This window comes from Melospiza melodia, chromosome 1, assembly GCF_035770615.1.
Source record: "Melospiza melodia melodia isolate bMelMel2 chromosome 1, bMelMel2.pri, whole genome shotgun sequence".
Classification (NCBI taxonomy): domain Eukaryota; kingdom Metazoa; phylum Chordata; class Aves; order Passeriformes; family Passerellidae; genus Melospiza; species Melospiza melodia.
The window spans coordinates 89,600,886-89,609,942 of record NC_086194.1 but is presented as its reverse complement, the minus strand read 5'-3'; positions in this window follow the sequence as shown (position 1 = coordinate 89,609,942).

Sequence of the window (9,057 nt, the reverse complement as noted above, 5' to 3'; positions counted from 1 at the left end):
GACATGCTAATTCACCTTCTGTATTTGTGGGCAAGGCCTTCTCACATTTTATAGCAGAGGCAGTGTGTTCTTCAGTGCCAGTCATGGGACAAGGCTGGCTTCAGGTTTACCACAAACTTTGTCTCAATGCAGCTACTTCATAAGAAGATCTTTGTGCATGCCCTGCTCCCCTGCGGATGTGCCCAGCATTATTCCTGGGTTCATCCAAGTGTCCTACAGAGCTGGTCAGAGGCACGAGTATTTGACACAAAGAGTGCAAAGACAAGGGGAGAACCATTGCTCCTGCATTTTCCTCCATTTTATTTGGAGGAAAAACAAAATGGAAGAGTACAACTCTAATAAGAGAGAAAAACCCATTTTCCTTCTTACACAAGAAAATTGCACAACTTGGTTTAGTAGCTATTTTGCAACATAGCCTGTTTCCTGCCCTTTAGTACTCAAGGGACCACAGAAATCAGAGGGCTTTCAGCAATCTAAGAAGACTTAATGGTAAAGGAGAGTGCTACATTTCCCAGTAAGACAAGGGGGTTAAGAATAACATCTCTTTTTCCAATTTCATATCAGCTTCCAACTGGGCCGGAACGACCATTAAGGATACAAAGCACATTTACCCTGTCCCAGATGCAATTGGTTTTTCTATTTGCTCTCTGCAGATTTCCCACTCCAAGAGCAGCCGTATCCCCGTAACCATGGAAACCACTCATGGCAAATTCCCTCAAAACGCAAAAGCAGAAGGATGGAAAGGAACAAATATTTTAAGAAGGCTTCACATGAACAGGAAGACAGCATTCTGTCTTGATAGATGCAAGACAGAATAAAACCACAGTATTCTCATGCTGGAGGGCTTGCCATTGGATTGGTGACCTTCCTCACTGGACAGCTGGCATTAGACAAAATCCTCTGTTTCATCTCTAATACTGCTATTATACTCTGAAGATTTGCCCAGTGTCAAACCTTTTCTGAAGATCTGGGAGATCAAAGGACAAAATAGTGAATTTTCATGGCAGTATATGACAACCTTGCATCATGCCTAGGACAGATGTGCTTTGAATTTAAAACAGTAACTTAGACTTTTTACTTCAAAAGTAAAAAGTAAAGATCGGAGCTAAATCACAGTAAAGGTAGCATTGTATACCTTGGCCCATCTAGTTCAGTTTTCTGTCTCCAACAGTGTCTGTAAATGAAGTAAAAAACAAGTGCCACTTGGCAGATACTTTCACACTAACATTCACCCCAGCCTTAAGGGACTACTTTAGCCTGTTGTGGTTTATCTAGATAGTAAGACTCAAAGAAGCTCTATTCCAAACACTTTTCCAGGCTCCTGTCCAAACCATCCTTTGGCAGCCAGTACAACAAGCCTCATTCACTTCCCAGGAACAGCCACCTCCTGTTTGCACTGAGCCTGCCTCCCACTAGTGTCACTTGATGGGCCACAGTTCACATGCAAGAAGAAATAACAAGAAATCAAGTTCTTGTCTCCTCTGTCACTCATGATTTTGTAGATCTCTATCACAGCATCCACCCATCCTTGGGAAAGGACAATGCAAATTTCCTACTTAACTGCTCCTTGTAAGATATCATCTCATACCTTTGCTCAATTGAATTACCTTTCTTCAGACTTCCTCTGCTGTGATATATTTGAGAGGAGAGGATCAAAACTGCATTGACAGGGGGGGGTCAGACTCTTTTATGCCTGTTCTCTTTCCACAAAGTAATAGTATCTAATCTTTTATTCCAATGCTACTGTGTACTATCTGATGGTTTCATGGAACTATTACAAATCCACAGTTTCACTCTTACATAAGAATAACAAAGTGTTAGCTCAGAATATTATATGTGAAGTTAGGATTAATTTTACCCAGGAGTTACATTGACATGCACCAAATTTCATTTCTTATTTTACTATCCATTTCTCAAATTCAGGAGATCATTCTTCAGCCTACCCTTGAGCTCCTCCAGAACACCTGGGTGATTAGTCCCAGCCCTGGCAAATCTGCTAATTTTCATGTTGTTTATTTGTACCTCAACCTGTTCCAGAATTATCTCAAATTTCAGGCTGGAGATTTGCTGAATCATTGCTAAAAAGAACAGAATAGGCAATCTCCCCAGCTTCTCCTACAGTAAGCAGACACAAGTTATTGTCTCTGCAGCAGCCTTATCCACATGGTTAACAGATGGCCCTACCAACCTTCTGGTGAAAGTTCTGTTCTTAGTGTTAAGAAGAACAAAACTGCAGCCTCTCCTCCCCCTTAGAGGGCCACTGCTCAAGGCTGGCTCTGAGATGGTGCAACTGTGTGACCTGACTGCTGGGAGCAGAGATGGAAGACGCTTTGCTGGGGCTCTCTGCACTTTCCAGTGTATTAAGCACAAGCCCTTGCTCTTGGTCCCTGCCCAAGCTATGCTGTAGATGGCCCTGAGCACCCAAATCTGACCCAATAATTTAATTTCCCAACCCTGCACCTTCCTGTCACAACAGACTTGGGTATCCAGCTGGACTCCTGGCTGGCCCTGGTCACCATCACCCAGTCCATTCTGCTCTCTCTGCCTGGGACCCACCATGAGGGCACTGTCCCACTTATTGTGCTTCACCTTCACTCCTGGCTCTATGCCCTGTCCAGTAGCCTCAGCTCCATTTCTGCTTGGCAGACAGGATGGAAGGACAACCAAGTCCTTTTCCTATCTGAGTCTCATATTTTTATTATATTATTATCATAAATTTCAAACCCATGACGAGCAAACCTAAGGAGTGGTTTTGAAAATAGATGTGGAGATAAGGGAAAACGGGACCTCCAGTTTATTCTGGTGTTACCAGAGGAGGCTCATCCACTGCATACACCACACACAACCCCTGTGTGTGACCTCAGACTGGTTGTTTAACTGCTGCCTGTCAGTTCCTCTTGCTCTTAAAGGGGATTAAACTTTGCTACTAAGAACAAAAGAATGCTCCTTCCTTCCTTCCTGTAACAAATGTCAACAGCAACAGCCCTGAATGCAGCTAGGAAAACTTGGAAGATTGCCATTAACTTCAGCAAGTCAAGAAAGAGGCTTCATTTACAGAGCAGGGACAAGATGAGCTTTTCTGTGAAAAATCTACCAAAAATGGTCCTCCTCTGTGTTCAGCATGTATAAATAAACTAGCACATCATTGGGCATCAGATATCCCTAAGTCTTGTCAAGACATACTCAGAAACTTGAAAATAGCTTTTCATGCTGAAACACCTAAAATTTACTCATGAATATATTACATCATATTGTGTCAATGTAGCCAGCTCGTAGCCTCAGCTAGCACATCTTCCTTTTTAAAAAATCTCTATTTTGGCAACAATTTTACTATGCCAATCTACAAAGGAGATGGCATATAGTCTTCCACTGACTATGCTTTAGAAAATTCTCCTCTACAATACTAATTATTAAATAGCTTTCAAAAAGAATGCTAATGCAGTATTGATAACTCTGTGTTGCAATACATACAGAGGCACAAAAAGTTAAAACCAAAAGTCAATCTAAGCTCTATAGCCACATCTCAACAAGGTATAAGTGAACAGCAAGGGGAGCAGAAACAGGAAGAGCACCTCAGAAAGACAGGTTTTTAAAACAGCAGGTTTTATTGGTATAAAACTCACCCCGATACTAAAATATCTTCTAGTTTCTCCTGATTCTATTCAAGGAAATTAATGCAGTTTTATGGTGCTCTGCATTTCAAATTTAGTTTTTCCCCCCTTCTCTCCTTCCTCTGTTTTGCTGCAGCCTTCTTGGTGGTAGTGACAGGAGAACAGCAGGGAGAAAAACAGCCATACAAGCATCAGGGGAAAGAAAAATCAGAATACATCTTCTTATAATGAAACTGTTCAGAGTAAAAATTGCCCTAAGAAAAGCCTTGCTATAACGGCATGTATAGAAATATATGGAAAACCAGACCAGGAGGCTGAGACAATATTTGTGGCTTGTTTTGTTTTAAAACCATTATGTTGGCAATAATTTTAGGAACATAGTAATTCTTATGAAGGAAGACTGTATCTAAAATTTCACCCTGCCTCCCATCCATATAATTTCCTATTAATATAACTAAACTCTGTATAACTTTTGGCTCCTAAAGTTGTCATGCCTACTAATGTTTAGCTCAGCTGCCTAAAATATTGATCTTAAATCAGATTCCAGTGCCATCTCTAAGATTAAGCAGCACTGGTATTAACAGGGTAGGATGAAAACAAACACAATAATTGTCTCACTTTCAGCTTTTAACATTAATCCTGATTTGAATGTCCTGACTTGGCTTCTGAACAGGGAATTTCATAGTGTCCACGCAGAGGATAGGAAAGGTTATTGATGGTAATAGTTACAATGGATCACAAGACACTCCTCAGCTTTGAATATTTAATGGAATAAGGACTTGGAATCCTGGTCTAAAAGGCTCTCAGAAAGGGCTTTTTCTTATGCTCACATAAATGCCTCAGGCTACATAAACATAGGATACAGGCCACAGTCAAAGGAAGAGAGCCTAAGGAGTCAGTATTTTTCATTGCACATCATATCCTTTCTCCCAGGTCCTTGCCACTCAAAAGGTTTTAATTGTTGTGCTGGACCTAAAGAGGGAGAGATACAAAATCCATACCTTGTATCTGCAGGCTGGTGCATGAAAGGTAATGCATTTAAATTGGATGAGTAGCAGATTGTGCTACAGGACTTGTGCTGACACCAATTTAGAGGTGAGTTACTCGGGAATAGCTTGGTATATAAACACCATGCACAGCAGTGTCATCTCAAGTCCTGATCTAAGCAGAAATTCAATTTCACCTCTTCTTGAAGTGTGGCAACAGCCAGGTGGGAAGCTGCTTTTCCCACCTGGGGAAACCACTCCTATGCTCTAGACAGCTCACTACAGGCTTTAATTGCTCAGAGTCACACTTCTTCAGCTGTGTGCTGTGCACATCTGCTTTAACCAAGAGTTCCACATCCAGGAGTGCTGTAGGAGCCTGTGTGTCTAATCTGCAGTCATGCCCTCTGCTGTAGCAGTAAGCAGTGGGCGGCTATTTTTAGCACAGCAGCCCCATAGGATGTGTGTTAGATTGGAGGCTGCTTCAGTGACTGGAATGACAACAGGACTGTACACATGGAGCATAATTTCCCTCTTCAGGCTAATTAAGTGTATTAGGGGAGGCTTCCAAGTGAGAGCATCTAACTGCATATAGAATGAAAGATATTAATCTTCCTTTGCAGCTATTAATGAATCACCATTTAGATGCCTAATAAACTTGCACATTAAATTCTAATAGCCTCCTGCTTCCTTCATTAACCTGAACCACTCTATTGGTGAAAAACCTCTATTTTTCTACTAGGCACTACAGTGCTTGATACTCCCTCATCAGGCTAAAACACCAAGTCTGTATCTGCAATCTCAGAGCCACCTAAAGCGTAATTCCACCTTTTCTATTTCTTATGTCCATTTAACTGCTCTGCACCTCTCCTCTGACTCACTGAGATATGAATGTTGAAGCTCTGTTGCATGCTTCATAAAAATCCTGTCTGGCACTGTAGCCCTATGGAAAATAATACCTCTTTTCCACTTAAATGCCTGCAAGGTCTTAAGCAAAAGCCCTGTAGGTTCACAATAAATTGCTGCAGTACCAGTTACTGTATCCCTTGACTGGCACTCTCGCTCCTGTTCTGCTGATGTCTGCTTACTCCCATTAGCAGCCAGCCTTGCCTCCCCTCAGTCATGCATCCAATCACCCACCCTCCACAGCTGGCCTGCCACCTTCATCATTGCTCAGGCTGTTAAACACAAAGGAGACAAATTGAATTACAAGTCTTCTCACAGCTCAGAATCTGCAGTTCTGCACATTTCAGTGCATATTGAGTAAATGTCCCTGTTGTCTCCTCAGCTTGAGGAATGGGACTGCCAGCCCTCTTCACCTGTCCACAACTAACCTCAAGGATATTATGATATTAAGTAGAAAGGAGATGAATTTTTTCTTTCTGAGAAACTGATTGCTTGCACATTGAACACACCCAGCACCAGTGCAGGCACCATGGTGATGCCACACCTATCAAACCCCTGACATCTCTGGGTCTTCTGCCAGGGAACACCTCCACTCATCCTCTGGTAATGATCATATTTACCCCCTGGAACCACAGGTTATATGACCAAGATCAGTTCAAATTTGTAGTTATAATAATGTCAATTTGTTTATTGGATATATATTTACTAGCTTTATAGAGGGAAGGCATCAATAAATAATTTCAAGTAAACTGCCCACTGACTTCTGAAAATGGTTGGAATCTGAGAAGAAACACAAGAAAATCCCACAGCCATCAAAGCCTTGTAACGTGATTATTTTTGGAAACTACACGTGAATAGAAGTTGTTGTTTTATTCTAAAACTCAGGGCAACATTAATTTATCATAAATACCAATGTTACATCAGTGCTTTCTAGCAGCTGAGTCATCAAGCAGCTATACTTTCCAGAACAAACTAACTATACTCTTAACTCATGTGTTACACAAAGAATGTATCCCCAGGCATAGAGTCTCTATAGACATTTCAGGAAAGCATTTCTCTAAAACAGGAAAAATCATGCTAATATCAGGAAATGCTTGTAAAGATGAGGCTTCTCATAATAAGCAAAACAGGGGAACTCACTGTGAACAAAGTAGGGTGGTCATCAGTCACCCAAGTGCGCATCAAGCATGACACAGCTCACATCAGAAAGCAGCCCAAGGAATCCCTCCAACAACTCAGGAGCAGGACTAGAAGAAACCACCCTTGTAGTCCACTTAAAAAATGCTAAAAGTCCTAAAGGATGGAGCTGAATAAGAGCCCCTGGTTGGAGGTTGTGAGTGAGGTCCCAGCTGATGCTGGTCAGGGCAATCCAAGCCTGTGAGGGCCCCCATGGCCATCACCTGCAGCTATCTGCATTTTTAATCCTAAACACATGGGCACAAGGCATGCAGAGTAAGGTGCATGTGGGAATAATTAAAACAGAAGCTGAAGTCCTAAACCATTTACATGAGCTGTGCAGTGCTTTGAAGTGGCAACCACAACCAATTTTGTTGCTGCAAAATATCTGTTTCCAGAAAGTTCAGCATATTCACTTTATACAAAGGCACCTGATCAGACACGGACATCTCCTCTCAACAAAAGCAGCCAGGGCTGGCAACATTCCTTGCAGGATACTGGGTGAGGAACAGTATGATTCAGCACCCAGACAGTGCCAGAGCAGAGCTCTCTGACAAAGATGAATTACTTCAGCTTCAAGACTGAAACTATCCCTGGAGACCTCCTCTGTTTCTCTGTTTGCATTACAATCCTTCATTTATTTCTCATTCCTTCTCCTTCCAAGCCATGCCTGTGCTTCCTGCCCTCCCTTTGACCTACACCCACAGCTTGTTTTCCTCTCTGAAGGCCACTGTGAGATGGCTGGACGTACCATGTTCTATCACCGTGCTTAACCACTGAAGCCAGCTCCCATAAGACAAAAGGAAACTTGGCAAAATTTGGGATATTCCTCTTCTGAAATGAGCCCATGTTCATTCAAAAGTCATGGAATCTGTTCAACCTAATTTTAATGGCTACAATGGAAAATAATAGGAAATGGCTGTTTTGCTGGTGGTGGTGCTGATGGTGAGGTTTTTTTCCCATTTTACATAACAAAGTTGGCTTCTGGTACATGTAATTATTTCTATTTCCAGCCTACCCAGTACAAGGTGATACAGCTAAACAAGATTACTTGCAGATGGTTTCCAAACTGCAATGCTAAATGGAGCTAACTTCTAATGGAAATTATCAAAGCTGCTTGGAACCCCCAGAATGCTGGAGGAATTTTAATGTGACTGCACAGAGATTTGTAGAGTTGACAGGTGCCTCCAAGGAATTGAGAACCTCCTGTGAGTTGCCAGGGGATCCAAAGGAAGCTCAGTACTTCACAGATCTTACAAACACACTTGCTGCAACTGTGGCCAAGCATTGATTTTTACCAGGCTGCATCAGAAACAGCTGTACCAGAGGTACATGCAAGGCCTTGTACAGAGTGCCAACAGATGCTGTAAAACATTTTCGTGAAGAACCTTCTCATTTTTGAAGTTCACTGGAAAATACATACACAGAGCTGGTGCTGGGATGCTTTTAATCAAGAATCCCTGTTCACATTTGGGTTTTCTTCTTGCCAGTGTATCAGATGCCATTTCTATCTAAAAGCTTCTGAAAATTGTTTAGCAGAATTTGAGGACTACAAGAAGGATGGTTAAAGGCATCTCCACAGCCCAGGCCAGGACTGGGCTCTAATCCAATGCTTTTTGGCAGAAGCGGGCATTTGTGCAGCTGAGAAATTATTTCCTACCAGCCAGTTCTTCAGTTCAAACATGTAGGTAGCCTCACTGGACAAGAGAAAATTAACTTCACTACTCTGAAAAGTTAGACAAGGCATCTTCAGAAAATAAGGAGCTTTTCTCTAAATCCTTACCTGAGCAGGTTCCCTTAACAGCACTCTGTGAAGAATGACAACCCAAACCTCTGCAGCAACTCCTATCTTGCAGTGCAAGGCATCTGCATGCTAGATGTCCTGCTTGGACAAAAACTAAGCACTCCAAAATTCTGTCTCAACTAACTCTTGGTGTTCCATCTTCCCTTCTGTGATACCAAAGTTCAAGATGTTCTTTCTCCCAACAGAGCACAGTGGGGTTATATACATTAACTGTAAGAAACAGAGGCATGATAACAGGGTTTGAGAAAGCCCAGGAAACTCTGATTCATACAGCTCAATTGTAAATGCATCCCACCAATCTTCACAGCTGCTTTTAGGTAAATAGGAATTCTCCATTTCTTACATCTAGATATAGTATGCTTATTACCGTGGTATTTTGCCCTTAGCTAAATCCCCTAATGTATGTATTACTAACAGAGCTAATTAGAATGAGAATGAGTTTAGAGCAAGAAGAAATTATCTGACAGCACTGAAAACAGGAATAGTTTGTGTGCTATAAAACTTGAGAACTGCACTTCAGGGTGTGAATATTTCCACAAGAAAGGAATTACATTGATGAAAGCTGATCAGTAAAATA